This window comes from Haemaphysalis longicornis, unplaced genomic scaffold (genome assembly GCF_048455015.1).
Source record: "Haemaphysalis longicornis isolate Haplotype H1 unplaced genomic scaffold, Haemaphysalis longicornis Haplotype H1 scaffold_1, whole genome shotgun sequence".
Classification (NCBI taxonomy): Eukaryota; Metazoa; Arthropoda; class Arachnida; order Ixodida; family Ixodidae; genus Haemaphysalis; species Haemaphysalis longicornis.
In genome coordinates, this window is record NW_027526203.1 from 485613047 (window position 1) to 485639953 (window position 26907).

At 48.8% G+C, this 26907-nt stretch overlaps 1 protein-coding gene across 2 annotated transcripts in view; it reads left to right on the forward strand.

The window, feature by feature from the left end:
• The window catches only part of LOC144156369 (octopamine receptor beta-2R-like), a 426836-nt gene extending 407797 nt beyond the window's left edge, over positions 1-19039 (forward strand). The window contains exons 2-3 of one of the 2 annotated variants that reach the window (XR_013319759.1): positions 18666-18786; positions 18840-19039. The gene's annotated coding sequence lies outside the window, so the exon portion shown is untranslated. The remainder of the gene's footprint in view (positions 1-18665; positions 18787-18839) is intronic. The other variant, XR_013319758.1, reaches the window with a different exon arrangement.
• The last annotated feature ends 7868 nt before the right edge of the window (positions 19040-26907 follow it).

A 26907-nucleotide genomic window follows, 5' to 3' on the forward strand; every position in this document is an offset into this window, starting at 1 on the left:
CGCTAGATAGATTGCTAGAATGCGATGTTTGTTGATGCCAAACAATAAGCCCTTCTGTAAGTTTTTGAAAAGTCAACACTTTGAAGATTATTTTTTTGCAAGCCTGACAACAAGGTGTTTCTACAGGGAGTAATTTCTTTTAGATTTATTCAGCACATTTTTAAGTATACATTTCGTGCAAACAGCGTCGTGAATATCAGCCGAGTATTTTTCGCCTTGCTGCACATTGAAAATTGAATTGTAAAAGGGATCTAAAACTATAAGCCAGCTTCCATAGCTAAATGATGCACTAAAACACGAAACGTAGTTACCTAGGTACCGCTGTTTTTACTTTCAACTAAACTAAATCTAGCGCTCTACAAAAGTGAATACTTTATTTGGGAACTAAAAAAATCACGTAGTTTATTGTTTATGAGACGAGCAGTTTTGTTAGCTTTCGCTCTTCGAGAAGACGATGGCCGATATTTGTGCGGATGTTTTTGTAACCACGAGCAAGGAAGGCTTTGGTTCAGTTAGCGAGTGAGGCAACAGTCGCACAGATGTTTATACCCGCGTGTACAACAACTCTAGTTAGGTCGCAAAACTTTGGACAGGTCTAAGGAATGGAGGTGGCGTTGGCCCAGCCCAAATATTGCAAATCTTGGACGCGGAAGTGCAAGTGGTCAAGAATTTATAAAAGATCCTTTTTTTCTGTGATAGATGCAATAGGAATGAAAAATTTAAGGAAAGTGTGCGTGTTGCGCTTTTTGTTTAATGGTAATAATATTTTGAAGTAAAAAAAACTTTGGCTAACTCCAGAAAGTTCGCAAGCGTGTGTATCGTTTGTAGGCTTCTAATCTTTGTTATTGCACTGACAAAAAGGAGGATATTGCGACCTATGCGGTTAGTTTGAAATATGTTATGGCGACGACGGTACAGCGCGGTGGTGTAGCAGAGAAACCCCGGGCGAACGCGTGCCAGCGCCCGGCGGAGCGCCGTGCAAGTCCGAGGAGAAGCGCGAGCTCCACTGGACAGCTTGCCGAGCCTCCGTCACAGGCCGCTTGGAACTTGTTTCCGCGACTCTCCGCCAGGTGCAAACGCCGTCTGCACGGAACTACTTTGAACGACGGTACCTACTGCGCTGAGTGTTTACGAAGCTTAGGATTTCGCCAAGGTGATTTTAAGACTGCTTATTTGGATGAAATTTCGACAAAGGAAAATTTGAGTGGAGTTGGCTTTTAAGGTCGCGCTGCAGATGATATTGTTGGAAGCTTCTACGGTGACTTCGCACTGACGTAACAGTCTGAAATATGACCACACCACTGCATCCACCGCTGGGGCTGTATTGAAACGTCGATATTTGGTTGCAGAAAATGATGAACGACACATTGCCGGCCCCGAAATTGCTATCAACGAAGCTATTGTTTGTTGTTGTGAGGAACGGTTTTCATGATGGCCAACTACGGTGTCTGAGCGGCTAAAGCACTCTTCTGTTGCGCCCGAAGACTTGCGTTGATAGCGGCCGGAGAGGCAATTTTTTTCCCATAATCGCGAAAACCAAAACGATGGCGAGACGTTTGCAAACTTTAAATATCTTCCAGTGGTAAAAATGTTCCACAGAACTAACCTATTGTGCTTCTTATAGCTGTGCTGTAGGCTGAGTACGTGTGCTCTTTTTTCTTTTCTGAACGAAGCTTACATTAAAATTTGCGCCTGATCTTTGTTTTCTTGTCAATCATCTATTCGCCTAATATAAATACGTCAATGTTTCAATCAAACTCAAATTCAGATTTCAGTTACACGGTTTTCACGCGGAACCGTGTAAACGTAAAAACACCTTTCTGTAATTTTCGTATGATCGATTCTTTGTAATTTTCTGAAAACCAATTTATACGTTACGATTATCTCATAACTGCTGACAACCGCGACTCCTGTTTGCGCGTCTGTGATGGCGGGCCTTCCTTGCGGGCTTGCTGGGTACGTTTCCTAGGCCCTTGAAACAGTTGTCAGGACCTAATGCGACCCTGCTCATGTCACCATTACAAGCAACGAAACCACTTCCCCCATTGCTCAAGAGTGATCCCGACAAACCGCTTCTTAGACAGCAGGAGTCCGGAAAGCTGTTTATGTGCCGAGGGCTAATGCCTCATTAATCAGTAGTGTTCTGCGATTTCTTTGGTACACGATCATCATTTGCAGGCGCTCGGCCTCGCTTCCGGCGACAGCGCTTTGACGGAATAGCTCTCTAGAAATTGATTGATTGATTGATTGTGAGGTTTTACGCGCCGACGCAACACGGGCTATGAGGCGCGCCATAGTGGAGAGCTCCGGATTAATTTGGACCACCTGGAGATCTTCAACGTGCGCCGAAATCTCGAACACACGGGCATTTTCGCTTTTCGTCTCGATCAGAAAAGCGGCCGCCGCGGCCGGGAATCGAACCCGTGTTCTTGGGTCTCGAGCAGTTGGAGAAGCGGTTTCGTTGCCTTGAATGGCGACATGAGCGGGGATCCATACTATCTTTTCCGAACCGTTTGAAGGGCGTTGAGATCGTACCCAGTGCGCCCGCATGGAAGTCCTGCTACAACACCCGAGCAATCAAGAATCGCAAACAGGAGCCATTGAACGCCCACCAGGCAAACCTCAACCCGAAGTCACATTTTCGCTCCTACCACTTAATCCCTCTCCCAGTGCCCATTCTGCGAGATAGAGCCGCAGTACATGCTTTTGCGTGATAGGCGGCTGCGACCGAATCCCGCTCCCACACGCCATCCGTATCCTACTGAGAAGACCCTGGTACAGTTCCGCTCTGGATCGCCAGCGCCAGGGGGCCGAGAGGGCTGTTGACGCTGCCCGTGCTCAAGGTACCCTGGACTATGGAAGCTACGGCGAAGCTCCGGCATTTCTAAAGCGAAGCTCTGTATGGCTAGGCGAAAGGAAAATCAATCGTTCCTGTGTGCGCAGAAAACTCCCCCGGTGCAATCCGACTACCATGCGTCAGATTCGAGGTGCGTTAGGAGTAAGGGGACCGAGTGTGGCTGCGTTTACCTCAGTCACCACAACCACGTGCGCGTCGAGCTACCGCGTGAATCACAGCAATAATGGGAGGCGGGGCGGGTGGAGCAGCGTCAACGGGGCTAACACCGGCCGCCCACCTCTTCGAAATGAGTGGGCCGCACGCCCTACGTATAACACCAGCCACACGTAGTAGCTGCACTGGTTGTTCATCAGTACGCAGTGCACGGGCGCATTGTACCTATACATATGTTTATTCGCCCTCGCTACGATAGTTCTTAATTACGTTGCCAAGTGTCCTTGAGCCCGGCTTCAGACATACAAGCTTTGTCAGAGACTGCGCTCAGTATTACATTCAGGAAATTTTTAAAACCATACATAAAAGCATTTATGTTCTTTCCATGACATCAGTGATGTCATTCAGTTGCGGCCAAATCTAAATATGTTGTTCGTATGCGCCTTACGTCTTAGAGGCCCAGTACAGACTGTGCAATTACACACCCTCAACTTGGCGCTTACATAACACTTTTTGTCACCGAACAGGCTGCAACCGACAAAAACCGAACAAACCCCCCTGTCGCCATACTCATGTGCCTGAGGCTGAGGCCTGAGATGACGTTATTGTAGGCGGCTGCTGTGAACAGTGAAGATCGGCCACTGGCGGCTGGTGGGAATTGTGAACACCGGCAACTAAATTTCCTAAAACAACTCCGCTCTATGGAATTGCAATCTCATCTCGCCATCCATCACAACGTTCATGACTTATTCTAAAAAATAACACTAAGAAAGACAATTTTTCAATATACCTTCGTTGTTTATTGTCTTCTGTTTTTTAAGGTAAGTGGCCCACTTGGAAAATCTTCGTGATCGTGCACGAAGCCTCCGCTATTTGCCAGGCGGCACGACCCAGAGCGACGCTCGAACGCGGCGGGATCACATTAGGCTAAAAGACCAACTGCACTCCAAACTTCAACCTCCTTAAAAAGATATTCCCGAATAGTCTGCCTTAAAAGACTGAAAGATACAAAATAGGATAAATGAAATATGGGTATCCGTGGCGCAAACGGCGATCAAAAATCGGGGATTTTGGAGGTGAAATTGAGGAGAGTGCGACTATTACGGCCAGGCTGAAGTGACGTTCCAGCCGGCCCCGCAGCCGGCGAGAGAGCGGCGGCACGCCGCCGGCTGGCCGAGCAAACCTGCGCGCAATGCGTCGCGCTCGCCGCAGTCCTAGCAGAAGGGCGCCCAGCGGAGCTCGACCCGTCATCCTGGCTGGCCGTAGGAAAAAGCGCAGGACCGGCCGCAATGTGCCTTCCGCTTCACGGCTGTTTGCGCGATCCGCCGGCAGGTGCACCTTCGGCTGCGACGGAGCTATTTTAAACGCGTATGACTAATTAACAACACATTTCACGGGGCTACCAATCACGTCCCAGTTCATTTGGTGGTACGTGCTATACTTTAAAAGTAAATTTGATCTAGGTGAAATCTGCGTGCCTTTAACGTCACGCTAAGAAGTGTAATGTCGCCACTTGCAGCCGCGCGTAAAATTAGTAGGACGTTGCTTGGCATTGCAGACTTGACGACGTTTTGTAACGAGAAATGTATGCTGCTTTCGCACGATAATCCACGGTTATCAAAGCCGTTATCAAAGGTTCGACGATCTTGCATGTGACCGTTTTCGAGGCATTCATCAACCGCTAGACGAGCTAGCGTGTGACCCGCGTTCACCAAGTGAAACGACACTAACTTTCCGCTTAATATCCGCTCAATTTTTATTATTTATTCCTGCTCACCTCTTCTGTAGGCCCCTAGGGCCCTGAAAATATCCGCTAACATAAACGAACCATCTCAACGCTAGCTCAATTGCAAATCTTTCATCGAACAATGGACACACCATTAATCATATTTATCCCTTTCTTTGTGTGGTTTCCGGGTTTCATTCTCTCGTTTTTTGTGTGCAAGCCACACGAATCATGAGCAGTCCGCAGGTAGTGCACACCTTTATCGTGTTCCGCCCCGATTAGTGGAATACAGGCTCGCTTTGTTGGTGGGTATATCGCAAATTCTCCTGCAAGCAAAAACAAGACCTCCATAAAATGGACGACCTCATAGAGCTCTCGAAGCGCCGCTGCATATTACACAAACAAACTAGAATAAATTTGGGTGGTCATTCTAGCTTGTACCGAAACATTTCAAACACCAATGTTGAGATGAATTGCAATGTATTTTTGTCCCCGCTAAAAATGCTCATAAATAAGAATGGTGGCGTGTCTTTGATATAACAACCGATTAGACTGCGATGCAACGTTCAATGTACTTATATTACCGGTTACAACTGCGTCCCAAGCCATTCTCTGTGTACTGTGCAGTGACAGGGATCATCAAAGCATCGTTAAGTAGCGCTAGAAACGGGACCACAGCAGAGAAGACACACGACGGCGCTACATCGAAACTGATTTTATTACGCATAAACACGAATATATACTCAGAATGAACACGTGCCCAGGTCAACGCCTCGAAAGTGCGGTTTGATAAACACAAAGTTTACAGGATTACGATTCAATAAACACAAGATTACAAGGTACACATTCAACAAACAACCCACTAAACACCTAAGTTAATACATTTAATAAGAACAGAAATTCCTTTTTCATGTAGGGCCACCGACGCGTGGCTGACACTCTTTTGAACGTTCTTTGTTATATAGAAAGCTTCAATTATCTCACGTGTCAATTGGTGATTGTGCCGCCACAACACGCTGGTGTTCTCAAATAGTGGACAACATTGCGCTTGGTCCTTATGTGTGTGGGTCGCGCAATCCCGAGCAATATGTGCATCAGGTTTGTTCTTGAGTGATATCCGGTGCTTCATGAGTCAAACATTGATGCACCTGCCTGACTGGCCAACATATACGTTATCACATGATAATGGCAATGAGTACACGATTCCCGTGTTGCACGGGACAAATGGCCAAGCATGCTTAGCATTTCAACAGCTGTCAGGCTTCTCTCCTGATAATTTCAGTTTACAAGAACTTGCTGTTCGACGAGTTGGTGCATCTTCAACGTCAAGTAAAAAACTGCGCAATTTGAGACGGCCACAAAGAGGGAGGAAACACGCAGGACTTCCTTTCCATCATTTTACACAGCTTGCAAAGTTTATTCGGAGCCAAAAAAAGTACTCTAACATCGTAACGTCTGGCAACATTCCTCAAGCCATGTGAAAAACGCTGCATATACGGCATCACAGCTGTTTTAATTCTTTCAGCCGCAAGACCATCTTTCCTTGACTGCGCTGCCGCATCCACCACTTTTATTAACTTCTGCGCAGTCTGGTGCATTACGTGTTCCGGGTAAGCGGAGGCGTTAAGCATGGTGATCTGCGCCTGGGCACTGTTTACAATTTCATGCAACGAGAACTTAAAAATTCATACGAAGTGAGTCATGACGAGTGGGGGAAGCACTGGGGATCATTCTTGCTGTAAATCACCCGTGAGGGTGCTTACTGCTGCTGAAACGATTTCCAATCCAATCCAATCCAATTTAATTTAATCCAATCCAATCTAGTCCATTTCAATCTAATCCAATTCAATCTAATGCTCCTCACGCATGCACAGCAGGGCTCTCCAGGAGCACACTCTCTCTCTCCCTCTCTCTCTAGCCTTTTGTGAATCTTTCATTCGTTCGAGTTAACCTTTTCTGAACCTTTTCTTCACAGATGTTTGATATTTACATGGTGCTGTGGGTCTCTCTCTCTCTCTCTCTCTCTCTCTCTCTCTCTCTCTCTCTCTCTCTCTCTCTCTCTCATTCTCTCTAACCTTTTTTAACCGTTTATGTTGTTCTTGTTGACCTTTTGTGAACCTTTTGTTCACAGATGTTTCGATTTACACGGTGCTGTGCTCTGAGCACAGACGCCGGACGCCGCTCAAGCCTCGGCCTTAAGGTGATTCGCCCCTAAAACCGCAGACCTTAAAGGGAAGCTGAAGCGCTTTCCAAAAAATTTGAGTTAGATTAACAGTTATATAGTTTCTTGCGCGCTGATTCCGAATATCACATTGAAATTTATCGTACATGAGTCCAAGTGGCATTTATCTTGCAAAAAGCGCGGCCCCGTTTGAAAGACGCGCGCTTTTCGTCTTTTGACGCCCCTGATTGGTTGCGCCCGTCATGACGTCAAAGGAGGACACCCTTCGGCCGCGCGGGTTGTCGGAAGCATTGCGAACGATCGCACGGTTGCCTTTGCGGCAATTTAGCTTGCAGTTTATTTTCGCACATGACTGGAAGTTTGTTTTATAATTTCCCGTGCTGTTGGTTCAATTATCTTGGAGCTTAAATTTGCTTTACACGACAGAGAACCCCAAAGCAGTGACTGTGACGTCGACTAGTGGGTTCCATCAAAATATTTTTGAATTAGGCAACCAGCATAGGGGGATTTTATACCTTATGTTAATATTAGGTACTGCCTTAACTGTTTCTTATTATACACAAAACCATTTATGCCGAAGATTAATGGGCGTTTTATAAACAATCTACCAACGAAAAGCACGTACGTGCACTGCGAGAAAAAATAGCATTCATGCGCTGTAAACGTATATGCGAGACACATCTTGCCGGTACACGCATAAACCAACAAGCAGACTCTGCTTCCGCATTTCCTTTGTTCGTTGTCGCCCACCCCAGCCCCGTTACTCATCCCCGTACACAAACCCACACGCGCGCGCCATTTCGGCAGCAGAGCTACGGCGCCTCCGCGATTGCTAGCTGCACTTCGATGAGTGGCGTCTTACTGCTTCACATGCATTTATTCTAAAAACAGTGCAGCATACTAGTGCCTGCTCAGCATTATTGGCTGTAGTAGGGCTTGATTTTCGCTTGTGCGTTGCGCATTCTGCTACAATATTACGGCCACCTCGTTATAATTAACAGACCAGTCGGACAAGGCAGTTACGTTGTAGTTACGTTACTTTAGGTAACAATCACCAAACGTTTGTGATAATGAATCGTTGGCCTGTTTCAGCATTTCTAGATTTAAGCATTTACCGCGCTAGTCGGACAGAGGCCGTATATTTACTCTTCGCTCCTAATTTTTTTTAGTATCATCATTATATATATCACCGACTATCACTGGAGCACACTTGAGGTTCAGTGACAACAAGTGCTTGCCAGGTTATAATATGCATGCCACACGGAATCTTGGGCAAAAAATTAGGCCCCCGCAGTCAACACAAATTATGGCACGGTGGTGGTTCGTAGTGGTGTTTTTTTTTTAATTCCAGACAAACATCACCTAATCGTGACATGTATACTTGCAAAATACGTAATCTGGTTGTCTTGGTTCTTTTACTTTGTAGGAATACTGTTTACCTCTTAGCCGGGAGAGAACTTCTATCAGGATTGGCCCCTTGTTTTAGTTTAGCCAAAAAATTGTTTTTTTGAACACTGTCCTGAGCCCATAGGGAAAAAAAACCGACGCGTTTAACGAAACAAGTATTTCCTGAACAAACGTGACTTAGTTTCTGGAATGGAACGAAACATCCCCGGCCAAAGTACAGCAGTATTCCCCATCCTTCCTAAATCTAGAATCTAATGTGAACATTCACGACCGTCGCATAAAAAAAACCGCATTGGAGCGGTTTACAAAGTATTTAACGTAGTGTAGTATATTCTCTGTCATCAAGCACAGCCACCTCGGCTGACGCTTCCGTATGTTATCAAGAATCCCGGCGTGGCATTATTCTGCTTATGAATACGGCATGATAACGTATGCCTCGTTTGGCGTTCGTGCATACTTTTTCAACACGAAAATTGTACAAATGAGTGCTATCAACCACAAAAACAACATGTATCATTCACAAGGAAACACGGCGAAAAGAGCATGGCCGAGGCGGCCGATCCGGCCTGAAGTCCAGGTATGACGTTTTTCAGCCGGTTTTCGCCCGCGCTCTTCGGTCTTCCGGCATCCCGCGGCGAGATGGAGGCGGGGCATCGGGCCACTTTTGTTTGCTCATTGCGCCGCTTCTATTGCATGTATTGCGAAAATATTTCGTACACATGAACTATTCAATGTGTACTTGCTGCTAGTCAACTTTTCTTTTTATTCTAAAACCGCTTCACCTTCCCTTTAACAGAGAATAGGCTATTCTATTTTACTTTTTCCAGTTTAGAGTGCCCTGAAGTGAAATTTAGAAGTGGTTACGCAGATCTAGGGCAATATTCCCAGCAGACATGTCAGGGTTCCAAATACAAGCGCAAATCTAAGAATTGTAGGCATCCCTTTTTCGAAAGCTCATACGTGAAATTGAACCCAAGACCGTACTCTTTAAACAATTCCAGCACATAAATGATTTGGCGTGATACTTTGCAGTTCTCCACAAGGACAAGAAAATCATTAACGTATCTCACAATTGTGATAGCCAATCCACACAGGTTTTGCTGTATATTGTCACGAAGCCAGAGACGATGCAGTTGTCTTGAAGGAAAACACGTTTATTGGAGCAAACTTGTGCTCCCCTAACAACACAAATAACACACGGGCGGCGAAGCATCAGTCAGCAAACTGACGTACGCAAGCGAGCGTCGGAGATCGAATGCCACGGCGTCTGCTCTGCAGGCCTTTATCCTTCGGCGCAAGGGTTTCTGGAACCGTCGATTCACATCCAGAACATTGTAGATCACAGAAGATTATTCTGGGCTAGCCCCGTTAGGGCGAAACACTCTGCTTATCTGAATGTGATAGCCCGTGCGGCATGAAAGTAAAGAATGAAAGACGCGCTTCGTTTGGAACGCAGATAACACAGCCGGGCGTGGCCAGGCAGTAAAAACAAACAATACATAAACAAACCCATACATGGTCCGTGGCATTACCCCCCCTCTGAGAGTGCATCGACCCGATGCTAAAATAAAAGACAGTCCGAACAAACAACAAAAAAAGTCCGTCATCTTGCATAGTAAGGTTTCAAGCGAACCACGTGGACGACGTCGGGCCGGGTGCGTCGTCGTGATGTTCGGGAATCACCATCGGGGATCACCTCGTAGGTAAGTTGGTCTACACGTCGTATAATCTGGTAGGGTCCGAAATACCGTCGCAGCAGCTTCTCACTTAGTCCGCGTCGACGGATGGGAGTCCAAACCCACACACGATCCCCAGGGTGGTACTCGGCGTCTGGGCGTCGGAGGTTGTAGCGCCCGGCATCCACCAGCTGCTGGTCCGTTGTACGAATTCGAGCCAGCTGGCGGGCCTCCTCCGCACGCTGAAGGTATCCTTGGACGTCGGCGTTGAGTTCGTCGTTTTCTATGTGCGGAAGCATGGCGTCGAGCATCGTAGTCGGCTGTCTTCCGTAGACAAGCTCGAACGGCGTCATCTGCGTAGTTTCCTGGATAGCCGTATTGTACGCAAAGGTGACTACCGGGAGCACTTCGTCCCAAGGCATATCTCCGCGATTGTCCTGAACAAGACAATCGCGTATCCGCGATTGTCTTGTTCAGGCGTTCCGTTAGTCCGTTAGTTTGGGGGTGGTACGCCGTCGTTCTTCGGTGATCCGTGTTGCTGTAGCGTAATATCCCTTGCATCAGCTCCGCAGTAAAGGCCGTTCCGCGGTCCGTGATTAGGACTTCCGGAGCTCCATGTCGCAGCACAACTTGGCTTATGAAGAACTTTGCGACTTCTTGTGCAGTCCCCCTCAAAAGAGCGGCGGTCTCTGCGTACCGCGTCATGTAGTCTGTCGCTACAACAATCCACTTGTTCTCGGATGGGGATGTATAGGGAACGGGCCCAGAAGGTCCATTCCAATCTGTTGGAAGGGCCTAGATGGGACGCCGATCGGCTGTAGAAGTCCGGCGGGTCTCGTCGGTGGCGTTTTTCGTCGCTGGCAGTCACGGCAGCTTCGGACGTAGTGGGTGACATCGGATGCAAGGCGGGGCCAGTAGTACTTCGTCTTGATTTTCCCAATTGTGCGACCTGTGCCGAGATGTCCGGAAGACGGGTCTTCGTGGCACGCTTCCAAAATTTCGTCACGAAGATCTGCCGGGATGACAAGAAGATAATTCGCTCTCATTCCGGAGCTGAAATTCTTCTTCAGGAAGACGGAGTTTTTCAAGCTGAATGCAGGTAAGTTGCGTTTGAAGGCCCTGGGCACGGCGGTCAGGGCCTTCTGGGCGGTCAGGTCGCTCTCAGTCACGACTCCGAAGAACGCGCTGTCTTCATCGGAGTCTTGTGGGGGCACGGGACACGGGAGGTAGGGATACGGGACACGGGAGCACGTCGATCGGGGCACGGGACCGGCAGTCGGCGTCGGAGTGTTTCCTCCCGGATTTATAGACTACTGTAACGTCGAATTCTTGCAGGCGCAAGCTCCACCTACCAAGACGGCCAGAGGCGTCCTTCAAATTGGCGAGCCAACACAGCGCATGGTGGTCGGTCACAACCTCGAATGGTCTTCCATACACGTATGGGTGAAATTTTGAAATGGCCCATATAATCGCGAGGCACTCTTCCTCAGAGGCTGAATAGTTTCTTTCTTCCTTGGACAGACCACGGCAGGCATAGGCGATTATTTTCTCGCACTCGCTTTGCTTTTGTATGAGGACGGAACCCAAGCCTAAATCACTGGCCTCCGTGTGCATTTCCGTTTCGGCGTTTTCGTCGAAATGCGCGAGCACAGGCGGGCTTTGCAGGCATTGTTGCAGCTCTCAGAAGGCTGTTTCTTGGGCATTTTCCCAGCTGAAAGGGGTGCTATCTTTCGTCAAGCGGGTGAGTGAGTGGCTCTGCAATGCGGGCGAAGTTTGCGACGAAGCGCCTGTAGTATGCGCATAGTCCGAGAAATCTCCGCACGCCCTTCTTATCTTTCGGTCTTGGGAAGTTCGCTATGGCGGAAGTTTTCCCCGGAGCAGGCCGGATTCCTGCACCGTTGACGACATGGCCCAAAAACTTGAGTTCCTCGTACGCGAAGCGGCACTTTTCAGCCTTCAACGTTAACCCCAACGTACGGATGGCCTCGAGTACAGGCTGCAACCTTGCAAGGTGTTCGTCGAAAGTCCGGGAGAATACCACAACATCGTCGAGGTATACGAGGCAGGTGTGCGACTTCAGGCCAGCTAGCACCGTGTCCATGACTCGTTCAAACGTTGCTGGCGCCGTGCACAAGCCGAACGGCATCACCTTGAACTCGTATAGGCTGTCCGGGGTTATGAATGCAGTCTTCTCTCGGTCTCTCTCGTCCACTTCAATTTGCCAGTAGCCGGTCTTCAGATCCATCGATGAGAAGTACTTCGCGTGGCAGAGGTGGTCGAGGGCGTCGTCAATTCGGGGGAGGGGGTACACGTCGTTTTTGGTGATTTTGTTAGTCGCCGGTAGTCAACGCAAAACCTTAATGTGCCGTCTTTTTTCTTCACGAGTACGACCGGCGCAGCCCTGGGGCTTTTCGATGGCTGTATAAAGTCGTCGCCGAGCATGTCGTCGACCTGAGTCGGGATGGCTTCCCGCTCGTGTGAAGAGACCCGGTACGGTGACTGTCGGGTAGGTCGGGCTCCATCTTAGGTTAATATTCGGTGCTTCGCTAGAGGTGTCTGACGTAGTTTTGACTTCGTCGAAAAACACTCTTTGTAGCGATGCAGCAAATCCATTAATTCTTCCGTTCTTCGTGCGGTAACGCCGGATTCACGTCGAAGGGATTCGGAAGCTTGAAGGTATCTTCGGGTGCGCGTTCAAAGTCGGCAACCGCGATCACGTCACTTGCTACTTGCGTTTCTTCGAGGAACGCAATTGCAGCGCCCCTGTTTAAATGCTGGTATTCCTCGCTGAAATTAGTGACCAAAACTTCGGATTGGCGTTGCGTAAAGCGCGCAATGCCTCTTGCAACGGAGACACCGCGGTCGAAGGGCAACCTTTGGACACTCTCTACGATAGCGTCGGCGTCAGGAACAGCATCTTCACAGTAGACGGTGATCATCAAGCTTGCGCGCGGTGGCAGTGTGACATGATCGTCGGCGATCCTTAAAGCAGCACGGTGTTCAGGGTTCGGTTCCGGCGCCATGAAGTGATCGGAGGAAAAAGTTATGGACATGGACTGTAGATCAATTATTGCGCCGTTGTCCGTCAAAAAGTCCATTCCGAGAATTACGTCGCGGGAGCAGTTAGGCAAAATGACGAACGCCGCAAGGTACGTTGTGCCGTCTATGGTGACGCGCGATGTGCACGTTCCACTTGGCGTCACGAGGTGGCCTCCTGCTGTGCGAATGTGCGGACCGTGCCATCTGGTCATAACTTTCTTCAGCTTAGACGCAAAAGGTCTGCTCATGACTGAGTAGTCGGCTCCCGTGTCTATGAGGGCGACTACTTCAAAGCCGTCGATGGACAGCTGAACGTCGGACGCTGCCTTCTTCGAGTTCCGGGTGCGTCGTGGCGTCGTATCTCGGCTTCTGCGTGTTGACGGTCGGGCACTGTGCGTCGTGGTCTTCGTTGTGTTCTCATCGGCAGGGTCGGTGATGTCGGGTACGCGTCGCGCCGTTTTGCTGTCGTCGTGGTCGGGAATCACGTCAGTGTTAGATTGGGTCGTCGGGGTCGGCGCATGTCGTGAATCAGGGTCTTCAGCGAGGCGCTGCGTCGTTGGAGGGATGTCATTTTTCCGCCGTTGTGCAACTTTACCTCCCGACGTTGCTGCTTTTAGTTTCCCCAGCGTGGGCTGGGGGACCTTCCACGTGTGAAATCAGCATTGCTGCGGTGGTTGGGCGACTGGTATAGGTAGGGCGACGGCGATCGGTTGAAGCGGGCTGGTCCTCGGTTGGTGTTGGACAGGTATTCGTCGATCTCAGTAGGGCGCTGGCCGGGTCGGGGGCGTGGGGCGTCGACGGAGAAACCACGCCGTCCTAGTCTTCTGCACGGGCAGCGCCGATAGAGGTGATCGGCCTCTCCGCAGTGGTAGCACAGCGGACGATTATCGGTGGTTCGCCATACGTCCGTCTTCCTCGGCGCCTGGTTTTGGCCTGCAGGGGATCGGGCGGGCGACAGGGGACGGCGGTACGGCGGGACTTCTTGATGACGGGTTGGAGCAGGGTGGGGTCGTCGAACGGCCGCGGAGCAGGTCATAGCTTGAGGCTCACGTGGTACTTCGGAAGGCGTAGAAGTCGCCAGAATTCCTTCCCGGATCACGTAGCTCATAGAGGTGACTTGGGGTTGCGGCGTTGTTGGGAAGAGTTTCCGCAGTTCTTCTCTGACGTCAGTGCGAATTGTCTCACGTAGTTTGTCGCAGCTAAGAGCCCCGGCATCGATCGTGTCCGCAACTAGCGCATTGATTGGGCGCTCGTACTGCCTCGTGCGAATTTCCAACGTCTTCTCCATGGCGGCCGCTTCGGCCGCAAATTCGGCCACCGATTTGGGGGGGTTGCGGACAAGGCAAGCAAAAAGTTCTTGCTTTACTCCTTGCATCAGAAACCTCAGTTTCTTTTCTTCCGTCATATCCGGGTCCGCGCGACGAAATAGTCGCTTCATTTCCTCAACGAAGATTACGACTCCTTCGTTCGGGTGTTGAGTTCGAGTTTCCAGTAAAAGCGCAGCTCGTTCTTTTCTCACCACGGTCGTGAAGGTCTTAAGGAACTCGCTTTTGAATTGCGTCCAGTCGGTCAAGGCGCTCTCGTGGTTCTCGAACCAAGGTCGAGCTGCATCCTCCAAGTAAAAGAAAACATGCCGGAAGGTTTCTTCATCGTCCCACCTGTTGAAGATCCGCACGCGCTCCAGCTTCTCCAACCATTCCTCCGGGTCTTCAGCGGGGGCTCCTCGGAAAGTTGGCTGTTCCCGGGGCTGCTGCAGCAGGATTGGTGACGTTGGTTCTTGCACAATGGTGGTTGTTGCAGCAGTCGTTGTCTTGGGGCTTACTGGCAGGAGGCCGAACTCGGGCGACAATCCTTGCAGTCGGAGGCTGGCTCTAGTTGGACTGGGCTGGCGGCTTGCAGAGGTCCAGATGTGACGAAGCCAGAGACGACGCAGTTGTCTTGAAGGAAAACACGTTTATTGGAGCGAACTTGTGCTCCCCTAACCACTCAAATAATACACGGGCGGCGAAGCAGCAGTCAGCAAACTGACGTACTCAAGCGAGCGTCGGAAATCGAACGCCACGGCGTCTGCTCTGCAGGCTTTTATCTTTCGGCGCAAGTGTTTCTGGAACCGTCGATTCACATCCAGAACATTGTAGATCACAGAAGATTATTCTGGGCTAGCACCGTTAGGACGAAACACTCTGCTTATCTGAATGTAATAGCCCGTGCGGCATGAAAGTACAGAATGAAAGACGCGCTTCGTTTGGAACGCAGATAACACAGCCGGGCGTGGCCAGGCAGTAAAAACAAACAATAACTAAACAAACCCATACATGGTTCGCGGCAATATGTCTGTCAATTGCACTGAGACAAATATTGCTAAGAACGGGAGCCACGCTGGAACCAATACATATCCCGGTTTTCTGCAAATGTAACCTCCCATTCCACTCTAGAAAGGTAGACTTGAAGTAAAAGCAGAGGATTTCGAGAAAAACACTCATCGGAATGCCGCAACTATTAGAAAACTTCATTTCATCATTTTCCTCGGTAATGCACCTCTCCACACTATTCATCAGTTCATCGTGAGAAATAGAGTAATATAGATCCTCAACATAGATACTGAACATTCAGCATGTGTCGGGGTTGTTCGTACTCGAAAATTCTCCAAGGCTGTCCGAGTTCTGATTCTGATTGTAGGGTTTTACGCGCCGACGCAACGCAGGCGATGAGGCGCGCCGTAGTGGAGGGCTCCGGATTAATTTAGACCACCTGGGGATCTTTAACGTGCGCCAAAATCTCGTACACACGGGCGTTTTTGCTTTTCGCCTCCATCAGAAAAACGACCGCCGCGGCCGGGAATCGAACCCGCGACCTCGTGCTCAGCAGCGCAACGCCTTAGCCACTGAGCCACCGCGGCGGGTAAGGCTGTCCGAGTTGAGGACCGGAAACGGATCATTAAGCCGTGCGCAGTCCAGGTGCTTTTGCTAATCCCCCGACACTATCCTCTGCCAGGAGCTCCGCTCAGAAACAATAGCTCTTAAAGGCACATCGGGCTTAGAGTTTTAGCTGTAAAGAACAAATCCAGTGCCAGACGTTTTCCCTGCTTAGCATTGCCCGCAAGGCGATCCAGGTTGTGCGTGTTTAGTAGGGAAATCGCATGTTCCTTTAATTTTGTGGCTTTTACATCTACAGGCCGAAAGGTCTTACGAACTGTGTCGAAAGCTTTCACGGAAAAAATTCTGCCTGGAACGATGACAACACACCCTTCTTTATCCGAGGTCATTACGTGCAACCGGTCACTCACAACAAACTCAACACACTGGCGGACCGGCTGGGGCTTCCGCCGCACACCTTGAGTCTGGGGATACATCAACGGCTTCAGCGATGAATCGTGGACGGTTTTCTTCCTGAACGCCTCCGGTTTCGCGGAGGACATGATGCAGAAGACTTCCCAGAAGTTAATAAACGTGGTGGGTGCGAAAACGCAATCTACGCCGAAAGAAAGAATTTTCGGCGTATAGATGTAAAAGCCTCAAAAGAAAACGAACCCGCGATTTTCCTACTAAATGCGCACACCCTAGAGCGTCGTGCGAGCACTGTTAAGCAGGAAAAAGATCTGACCCTGGATTTGTTCTTTACCGCTACAACACATAAGCCCCATGTACCTTTTGGAGGTATTGTTCCTGAGCGGAGCTGCGGGCAAAGGATAGTGTCGGAGTATTTGCAAAGCACAGGGACTGCCTACGGTTTAATGATCCGTTTTTGATCCCCAACTCGGACAGCCTTGTAGAATTTTTGAGTACGAATAACCCCGGCACGTGCCAAATGTTCAGCATCGATGTTGAGTATCTATATTACCCTATTCCTCACGATGAACTCATGAGCACTGTTAAGAGGTTCATTACCGAGGAAAATGATGAAATGAAGTTTGCTAACAGTTGCGGCGTTGCAATAAGTGGTTTTCTCGAAATCCTCTCTTTTTACTTAAAGTCTACCTTTGTAGAGCGGAAGGGGGGGTTACATTTGCAGAAAACCGCGTTATGAACTGGCTCTAGGGTGTCTCCCGTCCTTAGCAATATTTTTCTCAGTGCAATTGACAGACACATGCCGTGCAGCAAAACCTGTGTGGACTGGCTATCAATATTGTGAGGTACGTTTATGTGAGTTCCTTGCATTTGTGGAGAACTGCAATGTTTCACGCCGAGTCGTTGATGTGCTGAAACTATTCAAAGAGTACGTACTTTGAATCAATTTCACGTGGGAGCTTCCGACAAAGGGATATAGAATTCCTTGTTTTATGCTTGTATTTGGAACCACAACATGTCTGCTAGGAATATTGCCCTAGATCTGCGAAACCACTTCTAAATTTCAGTTCAGGGCATTCTAAACTTGTAAAAAGTGCAATAGCCTTTTCTGTGGTAAGGTCTGTGGCTTTTAAGTCCTGTTCGCATAAAATTGGAAACAGCTTCCAGGTGCAGATCACCAGGTTCAACGCCTCCACTTTCCCGGAGGACATAGTGCACAAGACTGCCCAGAAGTTAATAAAAGCGGTGGGTGCAACAGCGCAATCTAGGAAAGATCGTCTTGCGGCAGAAAGAATGAATACCGCTAGGATCCCGTATATGCACCGTTTGTCACATGGCTTGAAGAATGTTGCCTGACATTACGGGGTAAGAGTAATTCCTTCTGCTCCGAATAAGCATGGCAAGCTGTGTAAAATGATGGAAAGGAAGTCCTGCGTGTTTCCTCCCTCTTTGTGGCCGTCTCAAATTGCGCAGTTTTTTACTTTACGATGAAGATGCACCAACTCGTCCAACAACAAGTTCTTGTAAACTGAAATTATCAGGAGAGAAGCCTGACAGCTGTTGAAATGCTAAGCATGCTTGGCCATTTGTCCCGTGGAACACGGGAACCGTGTACTCATTGCCATTATCATGTGATAACGTATATATATTGTCCTGTCAGGCAGGTGCATCAATATTTGACTCATGGAGCACCGGATATCACTCAAGAACAACCCTCATGCACATATTGCTCGGGATTGCGCGACCCACACAGATAAGGACGAAGCGCAATGTTGTCCACTATTTGAGAACACCAGCCTGTTGTGGCGGTACAATCACTAATTTACACGTGAGAGAATTGAAGCTTTCTATATAAGAAAGAACGATGAAAAGCATGTTAGTTACGCGTCAGTGGCACTACATGAAAAGAATTTCTGTTCTTATGAAATGCATAACGTAGGTGTTTTGCGGGTTGTTTTTTGGATGTGTGCATTGTAATCTTGCGTTTATTCAATCGTAAGCCTGTAACCTTTGTGTTAATCAAACCGCACTTTCTAGGCGTTGACCTGGGCACGTGTTCGTTCTGAGTATGCATTTGTGTTTATGCGTAATAAAATCGATTGCGAGTTAGCGACGTCGAGGGTGTCTTCTCTGCTGTCCCACTTCAAGCGCTACTTGACGATGTATCATCGCCTAATAGCCCGACTGTCGGTCTTACTGATAATCAAAGCAATCACTAGCGATTATAGAATGAAGCAGCCTGGAGGGTGAATTATACACGACCGACGTCCCTAAGTGTAATTTTTGTAAAACGCGGAATCAGAAGGGCCAGTTGTAAACTGGATGCTTTGCTGTGCAGGTGCTGGCTGTGAAGACTGAGCTGTCTCCCAGCGATGGCTAGCCGGGCGTCGCAGCTGAAATCGCTGCGCCGCTCGAGGACTCGGGACCAGACATTCGTAGGGGCGCCGCCGTGCAGGTGAGTGCTAAGTGGTGACCACGCGACCAACGTCTAACCCTTTCTCGGCATGCGCAGGAACTGCTGACCCCGGTGGCCCCGTCAAGGCGCGGCGAACTAGGCTTTACAAATGAGTGCACATGTCGGTTTCAGCAGGCGGTCAACTTTCGACGAGTAGAAAGGAACAATCCCTGCTATTTTTACCAAGGTTGCTAGTGCTGACTGTTGGGGCAAACTCAACATGCGCGGATACCAGACGGGAAAGAAATAAAGTTATTTTGAGAGCATTTAAAGCCTCATGTTTTTCAGTCTGCAAGAACCGACCAGAACGTTTCACTCCCAGAAGAATGAAGGTGTATGGATACTTTTGTGCGTGCAGTGCCGGTGGCGGAGCTACTGTCAAACCTTCTCACCTGACGCATGTACCTCAGGCTGAGAGCGGTCAGCAGGCAAGCACGACGCGCTCAGCAAATTGCACGGCGTTTCTAATCTTCAGTCTCCTATTTTACTTGCACTCGCTCTTCTAATGAATGGCCGGAGGGAGAGGGGGCGAGAGAACCTTATTTACCCAAAGGTGATAAAAAGGTGACATTTGTGAGGTGTATACACTGTGCTGGCTACTGCTGCCTCTTCAGTGGAAGGAGACTGGACAGTCTCTGTGTCACAGCTACTCGGTAGGGAGACCGACAGATCGAGAGAGAGAGAGAGAGAGAGAGAGAGAGAGAGAGAAACTATTAAAAAAATTTCACCATCTTCCCGTAGGGGAACCCTGAGTAGTATGCGAAGCAGCCATGGGGTCGACTCAAGTTACCATTAGTTTTCAGTTCGATCGCGGCGTTGCGCGAGGAGAATGAGGGGAGTGGAGCGCGCGCGCGTCATTTATACCGCGGAGCTACAGTGGCGCCCCCACCGGGGTATGCAGCGGTAACCGTCGCGTCTCTAACCCGCATCTGCTTCGCATTATCGCGCGCGGAGCCGCAGGTGTTGCCATTCGTTGCGAAATCCCGGAGAGGAGAGGAGCTTCGGAGAGGAGAGGAGGAATGCCAGAGGGGATAGGAACGTCGGAGAGGGGAGGAGGAATGCCTCGCAAACTACTCAGGGTTACCATACGGGAAGATGACGACGGTGGTTGAACGCGAAGCTATCTCGTGATGGATTCTTTTGTTGGCCAATCCCTAGGGGCTGCCTGCCACAATCATCATCAGCGGTGCCTGGCCAGGCATGCGAAGTGGGGGTGTGGTACTCAGGGTTCCCCTACGGGAAGATGACGACAGTGGTTGAACGAGAAGCTATCTCGTAATGGATTCTTTGGTTAGCCAATCCCTAAGGGCATCCTGCCACAATCATCATCAGCGGTGCCTGGCCAGGCATGCGCAGTGGGGGTGTGGTACTCAGGGTTCCCCTACGGGAAGATGACGACGGTGGTTGAACGCGAAGCTATCTCGTGATGGATTCTTTGTTTGACCAATTCCTAGGGGCATCCTGCCACAATCATCATCAGCGGTGCCTGGCCAGGCATGCGCAGTGGGGGTGTGGACACCGCACAACGGCGCCCACACAACGGCGGAGGGAACAGGCTCGAGCATAAGCTGCTTCGCATCTGAAAAGGGTATTGAAGCGTGCTAGCCGAAGACCAAAGCGCTTCGGCGATGGTTGCTGCCAGATCCGTAAGCTCCCTCTGGAGATTCGGGTTTGAACAGCTCAGCGCTGCTTTACCCTGGTAGAGGTCGGTGATGAGAGAGAAGGGGTCAGATTTGCAGGCACACATATGATGTTGTGGTATGGCACGTTCTCCGCAGCAATGGCAGAGTGCATAAATATAGTAAGGGAGGCATATAGCGAAGTATCGCATTACAGCACATGTCACGGAGTGGTTTAGGAACAAGAGCAGACCGCATTTTCTAAGCTGATTGATTAAAAAGGCACTGGGGTCCAGCTATGTGCTCCCAGGGGTAATCTGGCGCACTCGTTCCTCTACATCCCACTGCTGCCATTGCCGGTATGGCTGCCCGCCACAGAGCTCTCTCTGCTACCAGAGGAGCTGCTGCGACGCTCTGATAATCAGGCGCTCAGCGGAATACGTGGCGGTTGCATCGTTGTGTGGCCAAAGCGGAAAGTGTCGTAGGGTAGCGTTCAGCGGGGGTGACATGCAGGTTTCAGGTGTCGAGGACTTACGCGGATGAGGGAACGCCGACAACACGGAAGGTGACTGCGAAGTGCGGCTGTACTGAGCGGTGCACCCCAGGAACACCTGCGTTGATCGACCAGGTAAGGATGAAGCTCGGAGTTTTTGTAGGCCATCAGGCTGCAGGCGTAGGTCGGAGAGTATGAAGCGCAAGGACACCACGTAGTCCACGGAGGAAGGTGAGGGGACTCCCCATGAGAAAGGTCAGCTAGCAAACCAAGCTGGGTGCCATGAACGGCACCCGCCGCCGAGTAGTTGTGATCACTTCAGAAGGCGCAGCTTCTGCCCAGGGGTGTGCCCACTCTGCTAGGCAGTCGTGGGCTCTGAGCGCCGCCTTGGGTTGATTGAGAAAATGCTCAAGGAACCCATTGGTTTGGGGTCGGTGCGCCACAGCACACAAACAAGTTGGGGCGTGAAATTGTCAACGCCTTCTGAACAAGGTCGACTGAATTGGCGATAGCGCTCAATGGAGATGGGTGATAGACTTCCGGAATGCGCTACACGCGTTGACACGACTGCTGACGCGAGCATGGGGTCGGAGATGTCAAGCATCAGTCTGGCTTCCCCACATTGAAACCTTGGGCAAATATCTGTGACCTGTGTTGCTGACCTATAGCTCTGACCTAATCTATGTTGTGTGGGATTAAAAAATCAGTTGGTGGTGTGCGGTTCACTTGTTTGCGTAATCTTTCCTCCTTCGTCCTTGTCGAGCTTAGGGCTACCAATGTTTCTATCTCTGACTTGGTGTGTTGTGAAAGTAATGGAGCGTAGTGCCATCAACTTCATCAGAAACATTTACACGACACTGAGCAACGATGGCAGTTTCAGCCAAGCGAAAGAAGGACAAATAATTCTCCTCCAGGTGCACTTCCCGGCTCATGCCATTCCTTTCAGTAGTCATTAGTCTATAATTATTCAGCAGGATGCAATGTAGTTTCTCACAGCTAATGTTGGGGACCAAAGCTTGCTTTATGTGCAGTTTCAAGTTAAGGATGTCGCGACACCGAACTCCAGAGCCATGGAAACTGTTCCATACAACTGCATAGGGAGTAAATTTTGACAGCGAATTACATTAAAGGTATTCGGAATCCTGGAACATATTTTCGAGTTTTTATGTACAAGCCACCTCCTTGCTCTGTGCAAAATGTCACTTTCCTGAAATGGTTTTTGCAGGTTCCTCAGAGGTCGGAATTTTGAGAGAGAAAGCTGCGAATGAAAACTGGGCTGACGGCTCTCGACGTGGTCCAGAAAGTACAGGTTCCAGACCCATCTCGCCAGTCAATTAGGGATCTGCAGCAGAAATATGTGTGCAGAGTTTTATACTGATGCCTCAAAAACTGCCACCACTGTGTCCTGTGCTGCGCAAGGACCCACCTTTACTGTCTGCAAAACTATTAATAGAAGTACAGTCAAATCTCGATATAACGAGTCACGCGGGACCGCCCAAAATCTTTCGTGAGAGAAAGAGAGCTTAATGTTCGTGACGCTAGAGTTTCGCTTATAGTCACCAGTGAGGAAACGCGCCGCACGGTTCTGTACGCACTCGAGGGCACGGATAAGATATGCCTGGTGAGGGGACCAAATGGATGCCGCAAACTCAAGTTGGGGGCGTACGAGTGGTGGCCGGGGAGCCGCGCAAATTTCGTTTAATGTAACCTAAAGTGCGTGAGGCCTTGGAGGTGGTTTTTTCTACATGAGTGGACCACGAGAGGTTAGGCGTGAAATGTATTCCGAGGTACTTGTAACTGAGTGCAGGGCATAAGGGTCTTTCATTTAGGTTATATGTGAATGTAGAGTTAAGTCGCTTGCGACTAAAGGTAATTAATTTGCACTTATCAGTGTTAAGAGACATTTGCCAGGATAGGCACCATTCCCTAATACTATCTAGATCCTGTTGAAGAGCAACGTGGTCACTTGGAGAACAAATGTTTCGATAAACTATACAATCGTCAGCAAATAAACGGATGGAGGAGGTAATTTTAGCGGGTAAGTCGTTTATATAAATAAAAAATAACAAGGGTCCTAAAACGCTACCCTGTGATACCCCGGATGTAACGTCACATAACGGAGAATTGCTGTTGTCAACAGTTGTGAACTGTTTGCGAAAGGACAAAAAAATTCTTATCCATGAGATATTTAATGAATCTAGATGCAAGGATGATAGTTTGGCGATTAGACGACAGTGAGGTACCCGATCAAATGCCTTAGCAAAATCAATAAATACACAATCAGTTTGAAGATATTGTTCCATATTAAAAAATAAATCGTTAGTAAATTCTAGTAATTGTGTTTCACAGGAAAAACCTTTCCTAAAGCCGTGTTGTTTCGGGAAAAAAAAGTTATCTTCCAAATGCTGCGCAATTTTGTAGGCAAGTATACGCTCTAGGAGTTTCGACGCGATACATGTTAGTAAGATGGGACGATAGTTCTCTACTTTGCTTTTGTCCCCAGATTTAAATATCGGTACCACTTTTCCAATTTTCCAATCAAACGGAATTTCACCTGATGCGAGGGACTGTTTAAAGATATGGTACAGGATGGTGCTTGAAAAGGGAACGGTCTGCTGGAGAATTTTTGTGTTGATGGCGTCAATTCTAGACGAGGTGGACACTTTAAGATTTTTGATTAGTGACGTAATTCCTTCGATGATGATATCTATGGGACTCATAAATCGATAGTCAACATCTAAAACCGATGGAATACTGGAGTAGTCTTCTTTCCTGAACATCTCGGAAAAGAAGTCGTTGAAAACTCGGGGGCATGCTTTTTGCGTTATCGGGGTGCCAGTGTCATTGCGTAAGGAAATGTGATCAGATGTGCTAGGACGTGATATTGTTCTCCAGAATTTTTTAGGGTTGTGCGTCAATAAAGATTGTAGGTCATGTAACAAATACATTTGCTTTGCTTTACGAACAGCACTGCAGTATGCTTTTTCTGAGGCTCTGTGGTTATTGGTTGCAGTGGCTGTTTTTGAACCTTTGGCGATTTTAAACAGACGCTTTTTCCTATTTCGAAGAGTGCGAAGTTTTTTGTTAAACCATGGCTTTGAAGAACTAACGCGGAAAGATATACGTGGTATGTGAGTGTCAATTAGGTCCAATAACTTTGTCTTATACAACGACCAGTTATCATTTACTGAACGATTGGAAAAATTATCAAGAAAAGAAGTGCAGAATTCTTCCAAGCCACGGTTTATGGAATCGTAGTCAGCTCTTTTGTAATCAAAAATTTGTTTGGGGATGGTGACACGTGCGGTAAAAGACGTAGTAATCGCGAACTCCATAAGTTTGTGGTCGCTAAATCCGTAAGAGCAATAAATCTGGTTCACCGTATCGGGCGCTGAAGCAAATACCAGGTCTAATGTATTTGAGGCTCTTGTTGGCTCGTTCACTAATTGCTCTAGGGAGAAATCTAGTGTAAGTTCTATGAATTTACTTGTTTCGCTAGTGCTGGAAGTTAGGTTAGGCCAGTCAATATCCGGGAAATTAAAGTCGCCGACCAAGAGAATATTGGCCTTTGGAAATTTAGCGGTAATTTCAATGAGGTTATTGTGGAAATCGGTAGTAAAAGTCTCAGGACTATCAGGTGGTCTATAACAGACACCAAAAATATATTGTGAAGATTTCGACGTAATACAAATCCACAGTAACTCTAGGGGAGTTGTTACATCTACAAGAAAAGCAGTAATATGCTTTTTTACGGCGAACAGGACACCTCCGCCCTTTCTGGTAGTCCTATCTTTCCGGTAAATAGCAAAATTAGCAAGATTACTCACAAGATTACAAGATTAGCAGCAAGATTACTCACAACAAAAAAATACCTGCCCACACACGTGAATAGCGTAAAAAACAACCTAAACACCAACCGGCCACCTACTGGCACCCATAGCAACGAGAGAGAAAAGGGTCAAAGGGGGCTAGGCTAGCTAGGGTACTGCCCCTTAAACTACAGCTTTGTGGTGGCAATAGCGTGGCACTCAAAATGGTGATGATGACAGCTAGTCTACTTGGGGGAACACACACAGAAACAGTGGTTTTTAATTCACGCGGGAGTTCCGCCGCTATTACTTCACCCGAATTCGTAATACTGATTTTCTTCGACTGTAAAAGAGAATGTGAATTGCGTGCGTTATCCTGTGTGAGGAAAAGACCCAAGTTTCGTTTTTTTTTCCCTTGTGTGTTGTTTTTTTTAATTATTACACTGTGACATGGGCCGTGAGTGAACTCAAGCTACCAGTGCAACACGGAAGAGAAGACGACGGGCTGTGGGCAGGTGGCGCGACAGCTGGGCAAAAATCGAGGGAAGAGGAGAACGAAGCCAGAAGGGCTACGAGTGGGACGTGCGAAGAGGCTCGTGCCACGGAACCACGGGCTGGGGGACGTTCCAGAGGAAGAGCGCCTGCCGTCGTTCCTGCTGCGGGCCTTCACCCAGGGCGTGCCTACCTCATCCGGTCCTGGTGGCTTGTTCCAGGACCAAGGGGCGGCCTGTCGAGCGGCTCCTGCCAGGGCGCAGTTGCCGAGTGCGGGCCTTGGCCGACGCTACCGAGGCGCTCATCTCCAGGGTCGTTCGTGGGACGTGGTCCTCGCGAGCTTAGCTGGGATCAGACATCGGCGCGCTGTCCCGTGGCAAGCGCCGCACACGGTAGAGCAGCTGTGTGCCGGCGACGATCCAGTTGCAGCAGTCGTGCCACCCCTGCCCTCGCTCGCTTCGACGGCCACATCAACTGACGGCGAGAAGGCGTCGGGACCTGTCTGTGAGACGAAGGCTTTGATTATCCCGAATCCTACTCGCGAGGGACGTTGGTGTGGGGTGGAACAGACAGTAGCTCGAGAAGTGCCGAACCGTATTTTGGGTTCAATTGTCATGTGAGACTGATGCGAAATAACGATGTACTTTGTTCTCCCGCTCCCGTAACTCAGGACTTGTGGAACAGATAAACATCTAATTTTCTTTTTCCCTCTTCACAACGTCTCTGTCGCCTCCTTTCTCGTCCGACAGCACACGAAAGCGTGACGAACGTCCATTCACCATCACATCCTGAAATACGTGCTCTACGGAAATCCGTAGTGCTGAAATACTTTTACATTCGTAATGTAGGCAATCTGGCAGGGATTTTCAAAATATTCGTAAAAGTGAAAAATTTGTTAATGTGGCTTCGTAGTAACGAGATTGGACACTTAACTGCAGAGGCTTATGGTACACTACTTGCGGCAATTCATATTCTTCAAACGCGAATTCTCGAATCCATTGTCTGTAACGAATCCCTGAGTGTTGCGCGGACATTGTTATCTCAAGAGTTTTTCAAAAACCATGTTGTCAATGTTTTCTTCATTACCATTATTGTGCATATGCTTTTAAAACTCCAACTGCCCATATGCTGGGTCCCAGGCCACTCTGGGATGGCCGCGAATGAGGCGGCGGATCAAATAGTCGCTGCTGCTGCACTTACAAATAAAGTGGATGTAACAACACTACCTCACACAGACTTCAAGCCACACGTCAGACCACATTTTCGTAAAATATGGGAAGCACACTGGAGTGAAAAGAACGACAACAAACTACACGTAATAAAACCACAGTCGGCACACTACACCACCGACATGCGCAACCGACATGCGCAAAGTCGCCTTGGCCAGGTTACGAATACGCCACACACACTTAACGCACTCACACCCTCTCACTAGATCTCCATAGACCCTATGCAGCAGGTGTGGAGATGGCCTATCCGTAATCCACACCCTCATTCAGTGCAAGGCACTTGACACAACACGACGCATTCCACTCCACTCATCATACTTTTTAGGTGACGACATTTGTCACAAGCGCGTTTTGCACTTTTTAACGACGTCAAATTTTTACGCCTTATATCGTACCATGCATATTAACAATCTGGCCCATTAGACTATTCATCTTCACTGCCTTTTGTTTCATTTCGCGTTTATTTTCAATGTATTACGTCAG